The 25,468-nt window shown below is 47.8% G+C and overlaps 1 long non-coding RNA gene across 11 annotated transcripts in view; it reads left to right on the top strand.

The window, feature by feature from the left end:
- The first annotated feature begins 2,573 nt into the window (after window positions 1–2,573).
- LOC102550895 (uncharacterized) overlaps window positions 2,574–25,468 on the top strand; it is an 82,541-nt gene continuing 59,646 nt past the window's right edge. For 9 of the 11 annotated variants that reach the window (XR_015631622.1, XR_015631616.1, XR_015631617.1 and 6 more), the window contains exons 1-2: window positions 3,704–3,822; window positions 13,885–13,982. This is a non-coding gene — a long non-coding RNA (uncharacterized LOC102550895). Of the gene's footprint in view, window positions 2,808–3,703; window positions 3,823–13,884; window positions 14,108–25,468 lie in introns of those variants that run through there. The other 2 variants (XR_015631614.1, XR_015631613.1) reach the window with 2 other exon arrangements.

The raw sequence follows: 25,468 nt of genomic DNA, 5'->3' as shown, positions 1-25,468 counted from the left end.
TTTACCCACAGAGCTGCCTCATTGGCCCTTGGCAAGAATTTTAATAATTTAGTCCTTAATGAGAAAACTCTCAAAAAAAAAATGCTTGTGTGTTCTTGGGATTTAAGCCAAGACCTTGAGTATGCTGAGCCTGGGACTGTGCCCCAACTCCAATAAAATAGACACATGCATACATACATACATACATACATACATACATACATACATACTTTATATTAAAATATATATTTTAAAAATATTTTTTTCTCCTTTTTTCTTTTTTTCGGAGCTGGGGACCGAACCCAGGGCCTTGCGCTCGCTAAGCAAGCGCTCTACCACTGAGCTAAATCCCCAACCCCTTTAAAATATTTTAATTCTTTATATAGCCCAAATCTATTCCTTTGACTTTTCAGTCCAAGATTCCTAATAGGACCTAGAGTCCCTGAACACGTGACATCCCAGTGAGCTAGTGTTTCTGCTCAAGTAGTCAGGGTTCATGCGTGCTCATGAGCTCTGTCTATACAGGTGGTCCTGTCACTCAGTCAAGCTGCTGGTGATGAAGCTCAGTGTCAGGGTCACCCTCCTGCTCTCCAAAGACACCTTGCTCAGAAGGCTGGATGAGACGGGATGAGAATGCCTTTGGTGCTCAAGGTAGTTTTCATTCCAAAATGGTACCCAATTCTTTTCTTTGTGACTGAAGCGAAGGTAAGACCATCTACCAGACACCACCTTTAAAGAGTGACATTATTTTATTCCCACTTGACAATTCCAGTATAATTTACAATTTATATCTTTAGGATGATTTTACTTTTGTTGAGACCTTTTCAGAGCCAGTTGTTTCTTAGAGAAAAAAACTCCAGCACTGAACTTTACTCAGAGGATGGGGTGGGGGGTAGGGGTGCAAATCCCTGGAGCAAGGCTTTATAGAGCAGACACCCACGAGAAGACATGACTAATTACTTGGCATTGAGCACAACTTCATCACAGAAGTAGAGACATTGAGACATGGTGGTTTTTTGCCAATCTGGTGGCTCCACAAGCAAGAAGACAGGAGTCATTTCTCTTCCTTCCATTATGTGGGTCTTGGGGATCAAACTAATGTCATCAGGCGTGACAACAAGGGCCCTGCCCTACCTACTGAGCCATCTCACTGGACTCACAGCATTTAGGATGTCCATTTCACATTTGACTGACTGGTCTTATTTCCTCGTTTAAGTGTGTTTCCTGAAGGCTAAAAACACATTTATTTCTGTTTGTTGTTCAATCACCAACGTTGGCAAAATGGCTGCGTTTTGTTATTGTTGTTGGTGTTGTTATTGCTACCTAGTGTTTAGAGTTTTTGGTTTGGTTTGGTTTTGTATTTTCTTTAATTATTACACTTACTTATTCAGAGGAACACTGAAGGCACACTTGTGGAGGTCTGAGGATGACGTTCAGGAGTCATGTTATCCTCTCCTTGTAACACATGGGTCCCAGAGATTGAACTGCTGCCACCCCACCAGCCTGCTACCTATTATGTATTGAATGAAATGTATGAAAGTTGTAAGCTTGGCATTCTCCTTTTATATAACAGCTATCAATGCTGAAACACTGAAAATCTGGTGAATGTTTTGGCTCTACGAGCTAAGAACCAAATATAGACCTTAAGAGATAGCTAAGGCAGGGCTGGGGATTTAGCTCAGTGGTAGAGCGCTTACCTAGGAAGCACAAGGCCCTGGGTTCGGTCCCTAGCTCCGAAAAAAAGAACCAAAAAAAAAAAAAAAAAAAAAAAAAGACATAGCTAAGGCTCCAGGCTGACTTTGCTTCCTGGTCAGGTGTAGTGTATACAAAAAAGAAACCGGGGGCTAAGTGGGTGATCCCAATGCCAACTGCTTACTACATAAGCATGGGGACCTGACTTCCATCCCCAGCAGTCATCCAAAAGCCAGCACTGGGGAGGCAGAGACAGGAGGATTCCCAGGGCTTGCTGGACAGCCAGTCTAGCTACCCCTGCAGGCTACAGGTTCATGGAGAGACCCTGTCTCAAAAATGAAAGTACAGGGTGATTGAGGAAGACATCTGATGATAACCTCTGACCTCCACACTCAAATGCACACACATCCATGAAACCAGACTTTGGCTTTGCCCTTGGGAATCCTTCCCTCTCTCTCCATGACTGTGCTAGCCTAGTTTCTCTTGCTGTAATGAAACGCTGGTCAAAATCAACCAGGGAAGAGTTTATTACAGCTCACAGCCCATCACTGAGGATGTTGAGGAGGAACCTGGAGTCAGAAACTGACCTGCAGGGCATGGAGGATGCTCGCTTGCTACCCCATGGCTTGCTCAGTTTGCTGTTTTATAGAACCCAGAACCACCTAACCAGGACTGTCACCTCCCCCAGTGAGCTGGTCCCTCCCACATCAGCCTTCAGTCAAGAAGATGGCCCTCTCCCCAAACAGATCTACAGGTCAATCTGATGAAGGAAACTCTTCAATTGAGAGTCCTCTTGCCAGGGAACTCTAGCTTCTGTTTAGTTGAGACCTGAGCAGCTTTCTGACTAAACCTCCCCAGACTTTGTTTATACAAAAGTGGCCAGAGCTCCACTCTGCTCCCTTGAGTCAGAACTGCCCTACAGGAGGAAGAGGCCTGCAGGGCTTGCCCTGGATTTCTAATGCTTCCCATTTCCCCATGCTGCAGACAGAAAACAACTTCTGCAGGAGAGATGTGAGCTGCTGTTTCCTTAACAACACCCCTGGGGCTGTCGTGCTTTCCCTCGAGCTCCCCAGCAAACACTGAAATCTCCTGCATAGCGTATAGACAGAGGCCTCATCCTGCAGGACACATGCAAGGTACAGAAACAGAAAGCAAGTGACTCAGTCGTTACATGGTTCATTTGGGTTCTCACTCCAGATTTACGACTGCTCTCTCTGGGCTCTGTAATAAAATGGTTTATATTTGTTCTCTCTCTCTCTCTCTCTCTCTCTCTCTCTCTCTCTCTCTCTGTGTGTGTGTGTGTGTCTGTCTCTCTGTCTCTCTGTCTCTCTCTCTGTCTCTCTCTGTCTCTCTGTCTCTCTCTCTCTCTCTCTCTCACACACACACACACACACACACACACACACACACACACACAGGCCCTCTAGGTCCCTAGTGGTCTGTGTGAAGTGCAAACGTTAAACTATCTTGTCATCATGAAGACACCTCCAATCTTGCCAACTATTGTCTGTCCACAATGACTTGGCCATTGTTCTTAAGGCTCCCACCTAAAGGTTCACAGACAAAAGTCTGCCAAGTATTTTCTTCATTGACGGTTGTCTTTCCTTAGCCTCATCCTACTGGAAAAGAGTCTAAGAGTAGTTAGATACTGTAGTTTCTTATGGTTGGGGGTCACCACAACATGAACTCTTTATATTAAAGAGTCGCAGCATTAACACTGGTACCTCAAGGTTGAGGTCTCTCCACCAAGGGCAACTCTGTTCCAGTCACCCAGGCTAATACCCAGCCCAAACCGCTGCCACTGGTCAAGTTCAGTCCAGCACAGACCCTTGAGTCACCGGTGGTCAGTCAGATGACCTTGGCTCCTGCGCGGGCCTGTGTTCCCGGAGCTTCACCGCAGCACTGCTGGCCCGGCGCTGTGAATGCGGGCTCGTGAGCGCGCACTGCCCCACCAGCCCACAGCGCCCGCCCGTGGGCCGCGTTCGCTCAGGGTGCGCTCGGGCCAGTCCCGCCTCTCCTAGTTTTCGCTTTCGCTTTTTATAGCTTCTCTGAAGAGAAACAAAGCGGCGGCTACGACGGCCACGACCGGTAATGGTGTTGGAGGGAAGGACAGGGGAACTCCGCAGCCTGGACCCCAGGCCCACAGGAGAGGTAAGCGCAACCCCGGACGCTCGAGGGCTCCTCCTTGCGGAGCTGGCCCCAAGCTCCGGGTCCACACGGGTCACAGGGACGCCTGGCGCGGGGCGGGGAGGGCCGTAAGCGAGGCTTGTCTGGGGTCCTCGTGGTCCAGAACCACCAGGCCAGGTTGGAGGATCTGGGAAGCCTCGGACCAGAGCGCTAGGGATATTGTAGTCCGGAGTCCGGTGGTGCTTTGACCGCCTGAGCCCATGTTTTCTTTATATATCGTTCTCTCCCTCCCCCCCTCCCTCCCTCCCTCTCTCCCTCTCTCTCTCTCTCTCTCTCCACCACACATCCCCAAACTCACCTACCTCCCTCTGTCCCTCTCCTATCCTCTCTCCCCCAACCCCATTTCTTTAAAACCTCGGTAGTGCTTTGGCTGTCTGAACCCATGTTGTCTTTTGCAGTCCCCCCACACACACACACACACACGCACCCCCTCCCTTCGTCTCTCCCTCTCCCTTCATAGGAGGATGCATCTGACTGCAGAACCCATTACCCAACTTGAACTCACAAGGAACTCATAACCTACCCTCTCAACCTTACCACTTACCCCAGTCGTAGCCACTCAGCTGCTAAGCTGTCTTACCTTCTGAGTGTTACAAGACCCAGCAAACACAGCTTACCTTTCTTTCTTTTTTTATTGCATATGAGTACACTGTCATTGTCTGAAAACACCCAGAAGAGGGCGTCAGAACCCATTACAGATGGTTGTGAGCCACCATGTGGTTGCTAGGAATTGAACTCAGGACCTCTGGGAGCAGTCAGTGCTCTTAACCACTGAGCCATCTCTCCAGCCCGTAGCTTACCTTTCTTGATACATAGGCATTAAGCCTAGGCCAAAACCAAGACCTCTTCCAGTGTCCTTCCCCTACATGATATCTGAGGTTCCTTATGAAGGGGCCACAAGCCCATGCCAAGATGGACAGGGCCCTTCCCAGACCACAGATCAATTCCTGCCTGCCAGCAAAAGAGTAAAATATGGAGGATATATACACGCTTAGGTGTGAACACTGAACTCCATCCCAAGCTCTGGAGACAGCCCCTGCCCTTGGGGCATCCACCTTCCCTGGCAAGAAAAGTCATACAGATGTGCTTCAATAGAGAACACCTACAACCCTAGCACTCTGTGGGCACAGGCAGAGGGATGTCTGCATTCCAGGCCATCCTGGTCTATACAGCAAGTTCCGGGCCTCAGCCAAGGGCTCCTTAGTGAGGCTATGTTGTACAGTAGAGATGAAGCACATGGCCCAGGTGACAGCTAAGAGCAAAGTGAGCAAGTCTTCCGATGCTTACATCTGAGTGACAGCTTTTGGCCTGGCCTGCGTGTGGTAAGCAAGAACAACCCTTGTCCTCAACTTGTGTCCCCATAAAAGTTATTTTCACCTAACCTCAGGGATCTGATCCTAGGTCCACAGCTGAAACAAAACTTGATCTGCACTTTAAACACAGAGTCTGAATTTGAGAAAGATGTCTACCACATGTCCTAAGTTTACAGAACTCTGGGTCTTCCCTGCCCGTTGTCCTAGGATAGTATGGGGAGGCAACATTGCTTTTAGCACTTCCTGCTTAATATGCCAGAAAAATTAGGTTTTTGTCTCTCATTCTGTGGCTTGCTTTCACAAGCGATTCCTGTTCTCTAGGGCTCCTTTCTTTCCCTCTGAGCCAAACTGAAGCAGTAACTGTGGAAAGCAGATAAATTCCCCAATATTGCTTTCTAATAAAGATAAGTAAAGTGTATCACAGTGTCTACACCATCTGGGCTTGGACTGCGGGGATGGGGGTGGGGCAAAGAGCCCCCCCCCCCAACTGTCTCTAAACACTTTTGCTTTTGCTTTTGGTTGTGGACGAAACCTTATCAAATGCTCATTCTGTATTTGGCAAGGTGATCTTGTGATCACCTCCTCCTGCCAATTTACAATGACATCAAATTGAGCAGCGTTTCCTCCTTTCTGTTTTCTCTTTCAGACACAGCTGGTCTAGGATAGAGATCTGCTCATTCATTGGTAGTTGGTAGAACACTCTTATGGGCCCAAGAATATGGGAAAGATATTTTAAAATCATATAAATTCATGTCTACGTTAAAAGGAGATTTACGGGGCTGGGGATTTAGCTCAGTGGTAGAGCGCTTACCTAGGAAGCGCAAGGCCCTGGGTTCGGTCCCCAGCTCCGAAAAAAAGAACCAAAAAAAAAAAAAAAAAAAAAAAGGAGATTTACTAGAGTGGCTTAGCTTGTGGTCTAGGTAATCCAACAATGGCTGTCTCCTGAATGGAAGGCCAAGAATGCAGTAGCTGTCCTGTCCATGAGACTGGATGTCTTTGCTGTCCCAATCTAGTAGTGAGATCCCAGAGGATGCCTAGAGGGCTGTGAGTGTGCAGTCTATGTTGGGATCCTGAAGAAGTGGATTCTAACAGCAGGGAAGAAATGCCTCAGTAACCAAACTGGTGAGCTTCCCAGGGGAAGTGAGGGCAAGCAGGCAGAGAGCAAAGCTCCCTTCTTCCTCGTCCTTTTATATGGGCTCTCACCAGAAGGTGTGGCCCAGATTTAGGGCGAGTCTCCCCACCTCAAATAGGACAGTCAAGGAAATCCTCACAGGTGTGCCCAGCTGCTTGGGTGTTAGTGGATTCCAGATTTGGTCAAGGTAACAACCAAGATCGGCCCTGGATCAATGTGCTTTGAATTGATGAGCCATCGATCATTTAGGCAACAATTTTATCACTTTGAAAATGTCAGTTGTATTTTTTCATGTCATCCTTTTCTGTTTAGACCCCCTTGTTTTTAAATTAATTTTGTATGTGTATTTGGGGGCGGGTGCATGTGCATGACTTGGCACACATATGAAGGTAAGAAAAAACTTAACAGTTGATATTCTCCTTCTGTCATGGGACCTGGGACCGAACCCGTGTCAGCAGCTGGCTGGCAAGTACCTGATGAACCTTCTCTCTGCCCTGCTAAACCTCTTTCATTTATTTATCGGGGTTTGGCTTTGTTTTTTAGTTTTCTGAAACAGGATCTCACTATGTAGCTCTAGCCGCCCTAGAACTCACTATGTAGATCAGGCTGGCCTCGAACTCACAGAAATCTGCCTGCCTGTGGTCCAGCACTTGGGAGTAAGTGCTGGGATTAAAGGTGAGCATAACATACCTGGCCTGTAAGCCTCCTTGGAAAAGGAATCCCTCTCTTGGTTATTCTCCATCCCTCAGCTTTGTCCTCCATAGCTTCTATTGCACTGACTCATGTTTTTCTTTCTTTTTTTTTTTTTCTTTTTTTTTCCTTTTTTTTTTTTTTTCCAGAGCTGGGGACTGAACCCAGGGCCTTGAGGCAAGCGCTCTACCACTGAGCTAAATCCCCAACCCCACATTTTATACTTAGTATTCATTTCTCTACATTTTGTTGGTTACATGCACTTTGTTAGAGATTTAAACAGTGTATATGTTTGTGAGACAGGAACGTTCACGCTGGCTCCTGTGAACCACTTTCTGGAGGCAAACAAGATTATAATGTTGACTCTTTTTTTTCTGGACCATTTCCTATCTCTTACAAGCATATTTCTACAACTTTCCAAATCATGTAAGTCATGGGCCTCTGTATTGCACAGCCATGCACACACCTCTGTTTAAATGGATTGCCCTAACTTATCCAGTTTCTAACCATGAAAATTATGTTGAAAGCCTGTCTTTGAGGAGTAGGATCTAGCTGGTCTGTAGTTACTTGGTTCAGTGTAGATGTGGGTCTTAGTTCTGTCACTTTGCCATATATTTATTGTGAGTTATTCCCCTCCCACCCCCTGTTCTTTTTGAGGCTGGGTCTCATATAGCCCAGGCTGGCCTTTAACTCTAGGTGTAGCTAAAATTGTTCTTGAATTCATGCTCCTTTATCTCTACCTCTTAAGAGCTAGGGTTTCAGATAGAACCTCATTTTTTTTTCTATTTAGAAAGGATTTATTTTTACTGATGTGTGTATTTGTACATGTATGTACACATGTATGTATATGTGTATGCTTGTGTATGCATGAGTGCCTTTGGGTCACTGTGAGCCAGCTGATGTGGTGCGGGGAATGGAACGTCTGTCATCAAGAGCAGCAACAAGTGACCTTAACACTGAGCCTTCTCTCCAGCCCCTCCTGCTTTTGATTTTCTTGAATAAAAGGGGGCCTTACTCAGGCTGTCCTCTCAACCTTCTGCCTTAGTCTGTGGTCTCCAGTAGCTAGGACTGCAGGCTACACTACCGCCATGTCTGGCTTTCCTAACCTTTTTTTTTTTTTCTTTTTTCTTTTTTCTTTTTTTTTCGGAGCTGGGGACCGAACCCAGGGCCTTGCGCTCGCTAGGCAAGCGCTCTACCGCTGAGCTAAATCCCCAACCCCACCTTTTTATTTTTTAAGATTTATTTATTTTATGGATATGAGTATGCTGTAGCTGTTTTCAGACGCACCAGAAGAGGGCATCGGATCCCATTACAGATGGTTGTGAGCCATCATGTGGTTGCTGGGAATTGAACTCAGGAGCTCTGGAAGAGCAGTCAGTGCACTTAACCGCTGAGCCATTTCTCTCTAACCCTTTCCTAATCTTTTTTTTTTTTTAATTAGAGATTAGAAAGTGCCAAGATTTACATGGGCCATCATTCAGTTCTTTAATATATAATATATATGTATTTTTTATATATATATTTCATTTTAATGGGTGTGTGTGTGTGTGTGTGTGTGTGTGTGTGTGTGTGCCTGAGTGTGTGTGCCTGAGTGTATGTCCACCATGCAGAAACCACATGGAGGTCAGAGGAGGGTATCAGATCCCCAAGAACTGGAGTTATAGATGGCCATGAGCTGCCATGTGGGTACTGGGCCTCACCCCAAAGTCTTTTGCAAGAACAGCAGCACTCTTAACCATTGAGCCATCATCTCTCTAGCCCCTGTCCTTCAGAAATTAAGAAGAATCTATTACTTTCCTTTAGACACGAAACCTTTTACCGTGTTTTAATTGTCAAACATTTGCTTGTGTGTGTGCATGTGTGTATGTGCACCTATGTGTGAAGATCACAGTATAACATGGGGAAGCCAGTTTCTCTCCTTCCACCATGTGTGTCCCTGGAATTGAAGTCAAGTCCACAGGCTTGGCGGCTGGTACTTTTACTGACCTGAGTCATCTGGCTGGCCCCCCTAGTACCTTCAGAGCATGTTTTTATTGTTCTTGTCCAACTTTCTCCAACATTCCTACAGATAGTATCTGCCCAGAAGAATCTTCTGGAAGCTCCCCATGCTATTAAATTCTTCTTGCTTTGTTTTAAAATCCACATTTATTTTTTTTTCTACTTTAGAGATTTTTAACCATTGCAATATTCATTGTGACCTAGTCATGAAACTGTACACTGAAGTGGAGGAAGAGGGCTCAAACATGTTTCTTGCAGAGTTTTCCCTGGCTCTCTGAAAAGGCACAGTTGAAGTATATCTGCAGGGTAATGCTTCCCAGAGTCTCACATTTCTCCAAAGTCTTACTTTGGAATCCGTGCCCTTCCGATCCTCAGCTGACCTTTCCTGGCACAAAGACCTTCTGGAATATTTGCAAATGCTGAAATCACTTCCTCGTGTTTTTTGCAGAGTTTACTTTAGCTCAGTTTAACCAAATGCTCTGTCCTCTGTGTAAACTTCCTGGTAACTGAAGGTCCCTGTAATAACCCTGTCCTAGAGTCAGAGACTGGCTGGAGGAACATGAAAACTGAAATTGAGCTTCTGAGGACCCGTGATGTAGCTCAGCTGGCAGAATGCTTACCCAGCCTGCACAAGAACCCTGGCATTCCAGCCCTTCCACTGCACAAACCCCAGGGGTTGGGGGAGGGGTGCTGGAGCCATGGCTTCACCAGTAAGAGTACAAGCTGTGCAATTATGAGCATTGGAGTTTAAATCCCAGCACCCACGGGCTGGAGAGATGGCTCAGCCGTTAAAGGCTAGGCTCACAACCAAATATAAATCCCAGCACCCACACAACATTCGAGGTGCCCCACACCTATTTGAAACTTAGCTTTGAGGGTACTGGAGACAGAAGGATCCCTGAGGTTTGCTGCCTTCTAGCCTGAGAGAAACCACCAGCCCCAGGTTCAGGCAGATACCCTGCCTTGAAGTAACAGACAGAAAGTGATAAAGGGGGACCCTTAATATCCTCTTCTGACCTCTGGATGCACCCCACCACATGAATATGCACATGCAGAGATAGACAGATCTTTAAAGAGAAGTGTGGTAGCAAACCTCTGTAATCCCCAAACTGGGGAGGTAGAAGCAGATCAGAAATCCAAGGTCATCCTGAGTTACTTGAGTTTGAAGACAACCTGAGAAACAGGAGACCTTGTTTCAAAAGCTAATGAGCTGCAGATACAGCTCAGGAGTTAAGGACAATGACTGCTCTTCCAGAGGTCCCAGGTTCAATTCCCAGCAACCACAGGGTAACAACTGTCTGTAGCTCTAGTTCCAGGGGATCAGTGACCTCTGCTGGCCCCCAAGGGCACGGTACATGTGTGCGCTGCAGACCTACACGTAGGCAGACACACACATAAAATTTAAAAACAATAAGACAGGGGTTGGGGATTTAGCTCAGCGGTAGAGCGCTTGCCTAGAAAGCACAAGGCCCTGGGTTCGGTCCCCAGCTCCGAAAAAAAGAACCAAAAAAAAAAAAAAAGAGCACCAGTGGAAGGGGAAGCCCTTGGTCCTGCCAAGACTGAACCCCCAGTGAACGTGATTGTTGGGGGGAGGGCGGTAATGGGGGGAGGATGGGGAGGGGAACACCAATATAGTAGGGGAGGGGCTAGGGGGATGTTGGCCGGGAAAGAGAGTAACAATCGAAATGTAAATAAGAAATACTCAAGTTAATAAAGATAAAAAAAAACAAAAAACAAAAAACTATGTCTAAATTGAAAAAAAAAAAAAAAAAGAATGCTGGTTGCTCTTCAGAGGACCCTGACTCAATTCCCAGTACCACATGGTAGCTCACGATTCTATAACCCCAGTTCCAGGGACTCTAGCTTTGTTTACTGGCCTCCACATCAGGCATCAGGCATACACATAAATGTAAACAAACCATTTGTATGTATACACACACACACACACACACACACACACACACACACACACACACACAGAGTTAACTCTCCCCCTGCCCTCAGTCTGCCAGATCTGCTATCTGCAGGCAGGCCTAGATCTTTTTGTGCTCTTAGAACCCAGTTAGGCTCCTGTGACCTTGCATGCAGCAAGGAAGCTGGAGCAGAGGGCGCACTGCAGGGACACAGTCTTCCTAATCATCTCCCAGCACTTTCAGGGCACTGGATCTGGCTTTTCACTGAAGCTAAGCCTGCTCTCTAACACACAGTCTCGTAATACCCTACTGCCTTCATCCAAGTCTTAGGACCTGAGTTGTTCAATCCCATATGACAGAGAGAAGCAAACCCCACAAGTTATCCTCTGTCATCTGCTCATGCATAAATACACACACACACACACACACACACACACACACACACACACACACACACACAACACACAGCTCAATGGCTTAAAATAACACATTTATTATTTAAGGGTTCTGGAAGTCAGAAGTCCCTAAAATGGAGAGTTTGGCAGATCACATTCTTTCGGGAAGCTCTAAAGAAGAACTGTGATTAGTACGCTCACCTGGATGCTTTCTCCTTCCCAAGACTCTCACTTGTATCTGCAGCACCTCCTTGCCTGTGTGCAGGAGCTTGTGCACAGCCCCAGGGATTCAGACATCCACCTCTTTGGAGGGATTGCCTTTTCAACTCACCACCTAAGGTTATCTTTTGAAAACAAATATATCTGAGCACATTACTCCTCTGCCCAGGACCCTGAGAGTTGCTGCAGTTCACAGAGCATAAGGCTGTTTGGCACCAAGTGCACCGAAAGGCTGGCCACACCCCTTCTTAGTCTCACCCTGCCTCCACACCGCTTCCTGTCTGTGACCTATCCTGTACACAAAGCATGTTTCCTAAGGGCTGCTGCTTCATGCTGCAGGGTCCTCCATCTCCTCCCCAGGATGCTCTCACTCCACAGCGGGGGGGCATATTTAGATGATAATTAGGAGAGTAGCAAATATGCCTGTGCTAATACTGTAGGCAGTAAAGACCACAATTACTTGATTAATTACACGTTCTCCTATGTAAAGATTCCATAGAGGCTGAGACCATGTCTAGTTCTTGCCCGCGATTGTATCGCTAGCAACGTGCCTGACGTGCAGTTACAAGCAAAACCTGACATGGTCAGGGAGCTCTTGAAGACAGAGGAATACACAAGTGGATATTTGTTTGTCGTCTTCATTTTCTACCTCCTATATTTGGCTTTTGCCCAGCATGTGTGCGTGCGTGCGTGTGTGTGCGTGTGTGTGTGTGTGTGTGTGTGTGTGCGTGTGTGTGTGTGTGTGTGTGTGTGTGTGTGTGTGTGCATATACAAGGCATGGTGACTGTGTGAAGTCAGAGGATACAGCCCAGTCGATGGTCCTCACCTTCCACTTTGCTGGAAGCGGGGTCTGTGTTGTCTGTCTCTGTGCTGTGCGTCCCGGCTAGGTGGCCTGTGAGCTTCTGATGATTCTCCCGTCTCCATCTCCTGCTTCCCCACAGGAGTGTTTGGAGTATAGGTGCATGCACTACCGCACGCGGCTTTCCATGGGTTCTGGGGAGTTGAACTCAGGTCTTGCTGCTTGCTTGTGTGCAGGTACTCACCCACTGAGCCATTCCGCAGCTCCTGCTCAGTGTTTATCATCTTTCCTGGGTCACCCCCCCCAACCCCCCCCGTAGTAGAGTGGAAGCCCAGAGAGGAGGAGTTTGTCCTGTGTCTATGCAGTTCCCGCCCCAAACACCAGGGCAGTGCTGTATTCATGAAGATGTGGGAACGACCTCCAGGATGCTTAGCAACTCCGGGTTTTCATTTTTTACCAACCTCTTTGAAATCAGGTGATACCCCCAGTTCTTCATTTTAAAGCCCAGCCTAATTTCGTGACACCAGGCTGATTGGCAGAAACCTTTAAAAAACATCCACCTGTTGCTATGAGGATTAGATTAATGAATAAAAACCAAGCCTATGGACTACAGCCCTGTGTGAGGGTTAGCTGCTGTCATTAAGAAATGTTTGTGGGGGGTTGGGGATTTAGCTCAGTGGTAGAGCGCTTGCCTAGCAAGCGCAAGGCCCTGGGTTCGGTCCCCAGCTCCGAAAAAAAGAAAAAAAAAAAAGAAAAAAAAAGAGAGAGAGAGAGTTCTGGATCGTAAAAAGAAATGTTTGTGGGGTTGAGTGTGTTAATTCCAGCTCTCGGAGGGCAAAAGCAGGTAGATCTCCATAGTTGGAGACCAGCCTAGTCTATACAGTGAGTTCTGTGATAGCCCAGGCTATGTAGAAAGACTAATTTGGGGGATGGGGGGCGGAGAAAAGAAAAGTAAAAGAAAGAAAGAAAAATTTGTCGGGTAAAGGTACTTCTCTCCTACCCTGATGATCTGTGTCCAATCCCCAAAACCCACAGAGTAGAAGGAAGGAAAAGGTTCCTGAAAGTTGTCCTCTGACTTCCACACACATGCTGTAGAACATATATGCACACAGGCACACTCACACGTGCACACATATACACACAAGTCAACGAATACATACATGTAATATTTTTTTTTAATGTTTATACTTGCCAGGTGTGGCAACACTTAACCTCCAGTCCCAGCACTTGGTAGGATGAGGCAGGGGGATCACAGGTTTCAGGCCAGCTTTGATTGCATGTCGAGGTCTAAAAATTAAAATTTAAACAGCAGCTGGGTGTGGTGGCCTGTGCCTTCTAATCTCAGGAGGCAGAGACATCCAGACCTCTGTGGGTGTGAGGCCAGCTTGGCCAACAAAGCAAGTTCCAAGCCAAGCCCTGTCTCAAAATAAAATTAAAAAAAATATATAATAGAATAAAAAGGGCAGGGAGAGAGGGAGGGAGGGCAAGAAGAACTTGCTTTGGTGGGTGGCTTCAGCTGGGTGCTCTGGGTCAGTCAGTCTTAGGTGTTTTTATGTCTGTCCTGCAGGTGGCAGCATGCCCCGGCCCTCCTGCTGATGTCAGGAGGCTGGACAGCCAAGAAGGAAGAAAATGGACTCCCTCCTTCTGAAGACTCGCCAGCTGCCAGTGAGTGTGAGCTTTTGCAGGCTCCTGCAGTAGATGTTAGGTGTTGATACGAACCACACGTGTTCAATGTTCGGGTTGTTTGTTGATATTCACAATTTATCTAATAAAACCATAATCTGTGAAAACAGCTATCCTCATAATGTTGCAGGGAATGAGGGATGAGGGGGTACCTTCAGCATTTTTGCCAGCCAGGATGGGGAAGTGCACCCCAGTGGCTCAGCAGGTATGTGGTATGTTGGAACGTGAGGTATCTGCTGCAGGGTTCTTTGGTGGCTCCTGCAGCGGCTCTGTTAGTGCTTCAGGGTCCACTGGGGACCTATCCTGACCCCTCAGATTCCTCCCTCCTCCCTCCCTTCCTCTTTCTCTCTCTTTGTTTTTTTTGAAACAGAGTTTCAACAGTAGCCCTGGCTATCTGAGAACTTACTCTATAGACCAGGCTGGCCTCCAACTTAAGTGATCTGCCTGCCTCTGCCTCCTGAGTGCTGGGCCTAAAGATGTGTGCCATGCATTTAGTTCCTTTCTTTTATCTCTCTTAAATTGTTTTCATTTGTTTGTTTGGTGTTTCATGTTGGTTATCTGTGGCAGTGGATTTAATCTTAAGCACAGTCAATAGCCCAGAGAAGAAAAATACTACCAGGAAGGGGGGGGGTGATTGTGGGGTGACTCAGCAGGCAAAGGTGCTTGCCACCAAGCCCAGTGACCTGAGTTCAGTCCACAAGACCTACATGGCAGAGAGAGAGGACCAACTCCCACAAGTTGTTCTCGGATGTCCATCATGGTGTTTGCAAGTGCACACAGACAGGTACACAAAATAAAATGTAACTTCAAACATGTTTTTAAATAGCTAATATTAGGGCTGGAGATGTAGCTCGGCGGTGGAGTACTTGCCTAGCATGTGCAAGGCCTTGGGTCCCATCCCCAGCACTGTAAAAAAATGATGATGAGGAGGAGGAGGAAGTGGAGGAGGAGGAGGTGGAAGGGGAGAAGGAGGAGGAGGAGTGTCTGTTCTACTTGAAGCTCTCAGAAAACTGCAGAGCTGACACCTCTGGAGAGATAGATGATGTTATTCTTTAGTTAGAAATAAGGAAGACAGGGTTGGGGATTTAGCTCAGTGGTAGAGCGCTTGCCTAGGAAGCGCAAGGCCCTGGGTTCAGTCCCCAGCTCCGGGGGGGGGGGGGGGGGGGAGAACCAAAAGAAATAAGGAAGACAAGGCTAGGGGTGTCACCCAGAGAACTGGCCTACCCTGGGATCCATCCCCAGTACCTAAAAACAACAAGGACAACAGAGAACTGTGACTGACAAAGGAGGTCAGGACATCCCTAGGAAGGCTCCTGGTTTCTTCCCCCTTTGGCCTTCAGCGGGTGGAAGATAGAACCACATTTGTCTTCATATTGACCTAACACACGAAGTGAAAGTAATGAGAAACAAACATATAATCTTCCAACAATACCTAACTTTAAACTTACTGTCCTTTATACAATTGCCTGCCCTATTTCCTTTCACCCAAATTGTTGAACCACATTGGCCAAACTTGCCTGATCCTACGGGATTCAATTTTTACTGTTAAGGGCTGAAGTCGCAGCACAAGTGCCAGAATGCTTGCCTAGGATGTTCAAGTCCCCATGCTCCGGCCTCAGCACCACAGAGTTAGCAAACATAAACAAATTCCCAGTTAGAGGGCAGATGGCACAGCTAGGTGGTAACATGTAACTGAGTCCGTCCTGCACCTGGGCACACACCCACCCAAGCACCAGCAAAACTCCTTTTAACTGATTAACGCATCATTGCTTCACTGTAATTCATTTGAAAAACTTACAATCCCACAAAAGCCTAGAGGTTTCGTTGTTTTGTTTTGGAGCCAGGTGTATCCTGGCTATTCTGAAGCTGCTTTTGTGGACCAGAATGGCATGGAATTCACAGAGATCCACCTGCCTCTGCCTCCCATGCTGGGATCAAAGACCTGCCCTACCACCTCCCTGCCTGGAAAAGTATTTTTTTTTTTTTTAAATCTTGAAAAGCTCTCCTCTGTACCCAGGTTTAGGGACACATTTGAGGGACACTGAACTCCCCGGGGCACAGCTGTCACTGCTTCATTCTAGGAACTGATACTGAAGAACCAAATTCTTGCCACGTCTACATCTCAGCTGTTATCCCAGTCAGTGACTCTGGGAGCAGTCGTTCATCTTTTAAGCACTTGCAGATGTCTGCATGGGTGTTATCTAGGTTTGTTAAGCTCTGGTCACTGATAGTTGAGATTCTCATACATGTCTGACTGACTGCTATGGACCAGCAACCTCCAGAACACACTGGGCATTTCATGCTGGCAGACTAAGTCAGTAGGTACCCCAACCATGAACTTGGGATTTGGGGAGTGTTTTGTTTTAATCTTCCCACACTAACAAACAAACAAACAAGCCCACATACATAAATGTACTTTAAAAAAAAAAACAAGCAAGAAATAAAAGTATGGGTCTTGAGGTTGTTCTGGATAGAATGGGCAGTTGTTGTGAGCGGGGACTCTTGCAAGGACTTTTCTGAGGTGTACTGGCCAGGTGAGTAGGAGCAGTCGAGGCCTGGACCAGAGGGAGGTGCTGCTGGTGGCTACCAGACCTTGTACCCTGAGCCTACTGTGTCTATGGCTGAGAGTCTCCCTGTCACCCCTGTGTGCCGGTGTTCAGCTTCTTGCCCACCTGACCTTTGAAAGCCCTGGGGCTGGGCTGGTGCTTTTGAGTAAAATGGGGTGTAACCACCTCGGTGGTGAAGGACTCAGCGGGCTGGCGGGGACATAGTCACAGCATTTCCGGCTGGGTTGTTTTTAAGTCACCACTTACCCGTTTTCGGTGTGCCTTCCTTCCTGCAGTCCTTAACCGAGACTACAGTACCAGTGACTTCTCTGTGCTCTGCTTCTAGGGAGCTCCCCCAACTGGTATAGCCTGCGTTGAAATAGAAAAGAAAAAAAAATTTTTCCCGTGCAGACCAAACATGTAGAAAGGTGTGTGGCTTAAGTTTGTCTCCAAGTTGATTTCTAGGTTTCATTTCCTTCGATTCCTAGAGGGAGTGTCAGGGGTCACTCTTAAACAAATGATAACTTGTAACTTCAAATGAGTCAGGATTTTTATTTGTAAAAATTTTTTTGTTACGTATTTGCCCTCTGAACCATCTCACTGATGAGTATGTCTGTGTGTGTGTGTGTGTATGTATGTGTGTGTGTATATGTATGTGTGTGTATGTATGTATATGTGTGTATGTATGTGCGTGTATATATACATGTGTATGTGTGTATGTATGTGTGTTTATGTATGTATATGTGTGTGTATGTGTGTATATATATATGTGTGTGTGTGTATGTATGTGTGTGTATGTATGTATGTATATATGTATTGTGGTGCTGGAAACTAAACCCAGAACCTCGTGCATGTTTAGAAAGTGCTCTGCCACCAAGTAGCCTGACTCACACATGGCATTTTAAATGCCTGAGAGAAAGGGCAGTTGCCCAAGGATCTTATAGTCCTCCATGGACTGCTTGCCTAGCATGCATGAGGCCCTGGGCTCCAACCTCAGCCCTACATAAAACAAAGTGTGGTGCTGTTCACAGTAACTCCAGCACTGGGGAGCTGGGGGCAGGAGGATCAGGACTTCAAGGTCATCTACACAGACACTGAAAATACCCTAAGAAGCCCAAGTAAAGAAGGCTTCAGGGCTGGAAAGAGGGCTCAGTGGTTAAGAGCATCGACTGCTCTTCCAGAGGTCCTGAGTTCGATTCCCAGCAACCACATGGTGGCTCACAACCATCTGTAATGGGATCTGATGCCCTCTTCTGGTGTGTCTGAAAACAGCTACAGTGTACTTACATATAATAAATAAAATTTATTTAAAAATAAAAGAAGAAGGCTTGCCCTAGGAGCAAGTTTCAGCTAGAGGAAAGAAGGCAGCTGTCTGTCTTAGACACTTAGGTATGAAGACAGAGTGGATATCTAAAGCCATTATACTAGATCAGTTGGGTTGGACAGATTTTGGTGGAGTTTGTGAGTTTGAATTTGATGCCAAAAAAGAGAAAGGGAGAAAACGTAATACATTCTGAAACAGGGAGGGGGGGATGCTAAGAGAATGAATAGGAAACCTGTATTTCCATTTTACACCTAGAAAAGCAACGCTTTCTTTTCGAACAACTTTCCAAAGTCACGTGGCCAGCTAGGATTGGGTCCAGCACACCTCAGAGTCACATAAGCTGCTTTTGTATATCTGCAGATACAGGTGACTTTGCCTATGACCAGGTCCCCACCCAGCCATGACCTTGTGTATCTTTAGTCTATATATGGCTGCATTTGCCTATGACCATTACTCCCTAAACCGATCTGTCACAGGGTAAAAGGGGACTTTAGGTAAGTTACTTACCAGCCTGTTGTTGGCACTGGGAAAGCTGGGGCAGGAAGCCAGCCAAGTCTCCTCACTCTGAATAGAGGACATGACGGAGCTGCAGAGAGCTGCTAAGCCTCTGGAGAGGTTGCCGGTGAGGGTCCAGCCGGGCTGCATGAGCTAACGGATGCCTGTCGACTCCCTGCCCACTTTGGTTCGCACCCAGGCGTCGTGTGTGTGCCTTTGTTATTCCTTGGGTGTTCAGTAGCCACCTAAGCATCTGGAATGTACCGGGTTGAGCTGTGGGCACAGACTTACAGTAGGAAGATGCCATGACAGATCCTCGAGGAAGGAGAACCTACTGACCAATTCTGTAGTGAGATACAATCTGCCTTTATGGTTAGAAAAGATACACTTGCGGGGGTCGGGGGGGGGGGTTCTAACCTAGCACATGTGAAGCTTTGGCTTTTGCCTTAGCATTGCAGAAATCCAGTAGAGTAGTGCACCTAGAATCCCAACACTGCCAAGGTGGAGCTAAGAGAATCAAAACTTAAAGGTCACCTCTAGTATGCATAGAGTTCCAGGCCTGCCTAGGCTCCTGAGACCCCACCTAAAAGAAAAGCCTGAAACAAACAAAATGGAATAAAGGAAAGAAGAAACAAAGTATACAAACTCCGCTTCCGTCGGTTCAGTTTTGTTTGGAGAGACTCCACCTTGACCCGAAGGGCCCTTTTACCTCACTCTGTTCTCCCCCAAGATCCTGGAGACCTAAGTCACCCTTTTCTTGACCTTTCTAGTCTCCAGTGTAAAATTTGGTTAATTAGATTCTTCCTGTCTGAGGGGAAGAGAAAAGTAACTTCTTGAGGAGCATTCCCATTCTAGAGGGATCTGGTTCTGTTTAAAAAATAAAAACCCTGGGGTTGGGGATTTAGCTCAGTGGTAGAGCGCTTGCCTAGGAAGCGCAAGGCCCTGGGTTCGGTCCCCAGCTCCGGAAAAAAAAAAAAAAAAAAAAACCCTCCCAAAAGATTGGCATGGCGAGGGTGGGGAGGGGGTCATGTGGTGCATGCAAGTAGAGGCTGGGGAAGGATTGGTGTGAGGAGGGTGTGAAGGGGGTACATGTGTGTAGAGGCCAGGGATGGTGTCTGGAGTCTTCCTCGGATGCTCTTTGTCTTGTTTTCTGAGGCAGCATCTCTCTGAACTTGGAGCTCACTGAGATAGGCTGGCTGGCCTGCAAGCTCCAGGGTCATGCACAACACCCCCCCTTCCTCCACCCCCTATCCCCCCGCCCTCGGCCCCCCCCCCACCCCCCCCCCCCCCGTCTCCATCTGCCTAGCTCGAGGATCACAGACATGCCAGCAGTGCACCCAGCTTTTTACCTGGGTGCTGGGACATCTGAACTCTTGTCCTCCTGCTCACAAGACAAGCACCCCAGACCACTTCCCCCAGCCCCAAAACTTACAAGGATTAAGAACAGCCCTGGAGCTGTATCCAGGGGTTTGTGATTGTTATTCATTCCATGCAGCCCCCAACCCTTTTCTTTTGCTTTCAAAACAATCACACATCTGTCCTCCGTCTGTATGTCTGGGTTTGAGGGCATGGAAGGACAGACAGACATGATACTGACAGCAGCTAGATCACCTTTGCTGTGCCTCTGAACTGTCTTTTAAGAGACCTGTCTTCATGGTTTCCTCATCTACACGTAGGAATGAAATAATTTATGGTAAGGGTGCAGCAAGGCTGGCTGTGACTGCACAACGAGCATAGTGTGTGGCTTAGGGTAAAGCCTCACAGACCACTGGCTAGGATGCTTGTGATACCGGAAGGAAAGTGTAAGCCTGAAGGTCAAGTCACTCAGCCAGGCCCTGGTGAGGTCTGGGCAAATCCAAAAGCTAGAGTCTGGCTAATGCCCTCCCTCCAGGGTTTGTTTATTCTGGCTTCTAGGGAAAATGGTAATATTAAACAGATCTGAGGCTAGCCCATTACCTGCCATTTCTAGCTCATGCAGGGGAAACCTTCCTTAGCACACAGGAGCCTCAATTCTAGGTATGCAGAGCCCCTCTGGGCCAGGCAAATGGGAGCAAAGGACAGGGTGTGCACAACCCTTTTGGTTCTGTGGGTGGCAATGGCAGAGGTTGGGGGAAGGCATGTTCCTGGTGTATCCTATCCCTTGCCTGCTGTAGCCATGTCCTGCCAACCTCGGGCACCACAGAATCCTCCTGTAGCCTAGAAGGAGACTAGCTGAGTGGGCAGGCCCTGTCACCTGTGCTCAGGTTGGGGCGGAGTCATGGGCTCCTCAGCCCGTGGCCCCACAGATCTTTGCTCTATGGAATGGGACTAGCAGATACTCTCTCCAGCCACTCTGGTCACCTGCTTGCCTGAGGACCCTTCCCACTGGTCTTAGCCACAGAACAGTGATGACTTTTGCAGCTCATAGAATAGAGGTCAGAACTACCCAGGAGGGTTTGCCCAGGAGTCAGCTGTACTGTGTGTCTTGTGCCGGACTGTGTCACACAGCAAGAAAACCCACACACAGTAAAGCCTGTGCTTGCGACTGGGGTCTGCCCCTAAGTGCATGTGGTATGTTTGGAAAGTAATTCAGCCTTTTAACTCTCAAGTTTCTATCTAGGTAAAACGGGAGCAGAAATACCCACATACTTTGTGTGGTATGGTTTGGACAGAAGAGACTAGTGCAAACTACAGAGCACGAACCTGTGTGGGGGAGCTGTTTTAAAAAAACGAAAACAAAGCAACCAAACAAAAACTCTAGCAGTGTCTCAATAGAAACAGCCAGTAGGTGTGACCAAGCCCAGCTTCCTGAAGACTGCACATCTAACCTAACTCAGCTTCCATATTGAAAGAACCAAGGATCTCAAAGATCTCTCTGCCACACTGTTGGCTTTTTAATTTTTACTAGCTGTATTTGTGCGTGTGCTCCTTGCATGTGCGTGCGTGTGGAGAGGAGAGGCCCTGCTTTCATAAGTTGGTTCTTCCATTCCACTGGGTGGGTCCTGGGGATTGAACTTGGGCCCTTGGGGTTGGCCTGACTCCTTTACCCACTGAGCCATCTTGCCTGCTCTCTGCCACTGTGCTATTTTCAGTGATTCTTGTTGCCTAGAGCAGGTAATGGAGCCGACCAAAGTGTGACACCACATCATTCATTTCCCAGCATCTCTTCCGTGTAAGTTCATCGCCCTTGAAAGGAAACATAGTTATGCAACTAGACTGACAGAGTGGGGCTGTCGAGGCAGCTCAGCAGGTAAGGGTGACACACACACACACACACACACACACACACACACACACACACACGAAAACCTGAGTTCAGATCCCTAGCACCCACATGAAAGGTCAGGTCTGGCCCAACCTGCCCTGGTAAGCTCAGTGCTGTGGGAGATGAAGCCAAGAGGATCATTGGAGCTTGACGGCGGCCAGCCCACTCCATGTTCATTAAGAGAGCCTGTCTCAAAGGAATAAGGTAGAGAGTGACGGACATCCGATGTTCTTCCTCTGGCCTCTTTGCGTGCACCACACACCATAGGCACACAAACCATTTTCACACACAAAAGTAAATAAATAAATTAAAGGTTTATAATACCGAAGGCTTTGTCTAATGAACCCTTTTGGTTCATATAAGGTCTAGGTATAAAAAAAAAAAACAAAACAAAACAAAAAACAACAACCAGACTGCAGTGATCCCCAAGGCAGCCCTGTTGGTGTGCAGCGAACCTGAGTTCATGTGCTGCAGAACAGAGTGCCTACCTTGGCCTCGGCACTGTCCCCTGAACATGGCTGTGGTTGAAGTGACTTGTGACGGTCACTTCACAATTGGTTCCCTCCCCAACATCACAACTTCAGAAGTCTGCCCTGTTCTAGAATATTCCAAGGGACACTGCTGGCTTTTCCTTTAGTGGACACTTTAGGTCTAGAGGGCAGTGGCTTCTTCCTTGAGTCCCTTTTGCAATATCCTCCTGAGGCCGGCTCCCCACTCTTGAGAGTAAGTGATCCACACTGAGAGCTTGCTCAGTCTCCCAGTAGAAGTGTGGGCTGGACAGAAGGTGAGGTGATGTTTTACCTGCACGCAGGCGGCCCAGCTGGAAGCTATCCTAACTGTGTGTGTGATGTTAGCTAGAGCAGGAGCCAGGCACCGTGCCCACCTGCCCCTCCACCTGTGTGGCCTGACTGCAGCTGGTCCCTTCCTCACAAGTCTCACAAACGTCTGTCTGTCTTCAGAGAGCTTAACAAGTGATCCATGGGCCAGCCAATCCCCCAACAAGGTGAATCAGAAGCAGTTGTCACCCTAGTCTACAGACCCAGAGGGCTGGAAATGCAGATCTGATGTACTTAGAACCCTTGACACCTGAAAGTGGACATACCCCTCATAGCAAGTTCCTACTGTGTGCCTCAGATGATTGCCCATGCAAGCTGCTGTTGGGCAATCTGGAACACGGCTGGCTAGCTTCCAGCAGAGTGCCCCAGGACTCAGAAGGCTCTAAGGTTGCCAGCAGCGACAAGCTGGCTCTGCTGCTGTTAATACTAGCAACTTCCATGACAACAGGAGATAAACACCTGTGATCAAGCAAAGGCTGGAAGGAGATTAGGTGTCTGGCAGGGTGGGGCCTGGACTGTGATTCAGACACCCTTAAATGACCTGTATTTTTTTATGGGGCTATTCCATCGGTATAATTTGTTTGTTAGCCAGATAATGTAGCAGGAACTCAAAAGTAGCTCCCTCCGGGGCAGGTGCCTTAGAGGGAAGCAGGTGCCTTGAGCTTTTCTCTGGGTGAAATGCTGGGGTGGATTCTGATGGGAGGGGTATTCAGGAGCTGCTAGGCCAGCCCTGGTTTGCAGCAAGGCTGTGATCACCTCCGGGTCCCTTTGCAACAAGTGGCTCCAACACCTTCCTGCCCTAAAGCAAACCATGTGACTTAAAAGAAGTAACCTGACCTCAGTTACCAGGTGCAAATATCAGTCACTGGGAGTCACTGGGAGGCCAATCTTTGAGCTCTGCTTGTTAACTATTAAGAGTACTCTGTTCAGGGTGTGATAAAGGCTGTCTGCCTCCCGTTTATGATTTCCAGTAAACCAGAGCACTTCAAGGAAGGGCCAGGGCCAGTGAGAGGTTCCAGGCCCTCCGCTGAGCTGGCAAAGCAGTTTCTGCAGAGGCCAACGAGGCAAGAGCAAGGCCACAGATCCTAGCAGAAAAGATTAGTCCTCTCGGGACGGACGTGGCTGAGAGCCAGCCTGTCTGGACAGCTTTGGAGGGACAGGCAGTTCCTGACCCCAGCAAGGCAGCTTATGTGCACTCTCAGGTGGGAAGGCCAGAGAAGGAAGCAGTCAGTCTTACGTTTCAGGTTTTCTGTGCTTACTGACGGCTGCCAGGGCAGCCCAGCGCTCTAGGCACATTTGTTTGCCATTCTGAGTAACAGCAGCTCAGCTGTGCTGGGTTCCTCTGCATCTAAGCCACTGTGGGGAAGCCCAGACCACAGGGAAACTGTAGGCAGGCCAGTATATTCCCCCCTGGGAAGGGATCTAAGGTTCTGCCTACCCTCTGATGCCAAGATGGAGGCGGCTCTCTGGGTCCTTTGGGGGTTCTTGAGCAGCAAACATAGAAAATGTGTATCAAATGAAATTAGCCTGCAGCTACCCGTAGCTGTTACCAGTAGCACATCTATCTACTTAGTGTGTTATGAACACTGCCCCATATGCCTCACCTATGCTAAGGCACTGGGTAGGTCTTTGCTCAAGTTGGAGATACAGATGACTGGTAGAGGGGAGGTGGAGGCAGGAGAATCATAATCCCAAGGTCATCCTAGGCTATGGAGTGAGCTCGAGGCCAAGCTTTAGATTCCATTCTAAAAAAAAAAAAAAATTTAGGATCCTGGGAGTGCTAGTAGTACGTGCTGTTTGAAGGTTGAAACACTGATACTGTTGTCAAGGGGCTGAGGAACTGACGGCGTGGCCAGGGACAGGCTCTCAGAAGGATACCTGAAAGAGAAGCAGAGTCAGGGAGCAGGTACGTAGTGACCAATGCAGTCCCATCTCCTCCCAGCTCATGTAAGGACAGGAAAACCAGTGTGATGAGAAGAAAGGTACTTGGTTGGGGTATGTGACCCTTCTTTTCCTGTCTTCCGGATTATTACCCAAATATCCATTTGGTATAAACTTTCATTGGGTATCCTCCGTGCCAGGCACTCTGCTGGGCAGGGCTGAAACCAGGACAAATCTATCAAGTTCCCTTCGCAAGAGTCGTTCAGGGTGTTGGAGAATTACCCAGAACCCCACAGAAGGCAGCATGGTGAGTTCTGTGGGTGGAGGATGCAGAGGCTAACAGAGGTCAGAATGGTTTTCTGGTCCACTGGGGGCTCTGAGGGAAAGATTTAAAAAAAAAAAAAAAAGATTCAGTGAGAGGAGGAGGAGCCTGAGCCATGTTGAGGGGTAGGATGTGGTTAGTCTGCAGAAAGAGCAAGTCTGTTCCAGGCAAGGAGAAGCTGGAGGCTGGGGTAAACGGGTCTGGGAGGTCTCGCGATAGACAGCTGCTGGAAGCAGTCACAGAGGCCTCAAGTGCTCTGGAGCCTCAGCCAGACACTCAAGAATAGAGTTAGACAGATTACTGAGGGGCGACATCGGCAGCAAGCAGCAAAACGAGATGCTACTTATGAACGCTGCCTCAGACTACTCTCTGGGGATGGCTTCCTTCCTGAGAGCCGGCCATAGCATGACGGATCCATGCCAGTAGCCTCTCTTGGTCAGATCAGGATAGAGATGGACCTCAGCCAGGCACCAGGAAGCAAGTCAGCAAGTGCTCAAACACGCAGTCAGCCGCTTAGTTTTTAGTGGACAGAGCTGCACAGTTCCAATCAGTGAGGCAAATACTAGGCTTTGCGTTTAGGTCAAGAAGACTTTTTTCACCAAGTCCCTTTCAGGCATGTCACTGGGTTGTGAAATGACAAAGGGCCTGTCACCATATCCCAGTAAATGTGTATTTGGATTTAACAAGATAATTGTGTGTGTTACCTCAGCCTGCTGGGAACACTGGTGCTCTCCACCCTTTCTTCTCACTCAACACCCAGTTTGTGTTCCTCTGTCTCAGCCCCAGTCCAAGCCTCTGGTTATCTTAACACACACCACAC

The sequence above is a fragment of the Rattus norvegicus genome, chromosome 10, assembly GCF_021556685.1.
Source record: "Rattus norvegicus strain SHRSP/BbbUtx chromosome 10, alternate assembly SHRSP_T2T, whole genome shotgun sequence".
In the NCBI taxonomy this organism is placed as follows: domain Eukaryota; kingdom Metazoa; phylum Chordata; class Mammalia; order Rodentia; family Muridae; genus Rattus; species Rattus norvegicus.
The sequence above is the reverse complement of the archived record's forward strand: the minus strand, read 5'-3'. Positions and strand labels throughout refer to the sequence as shown.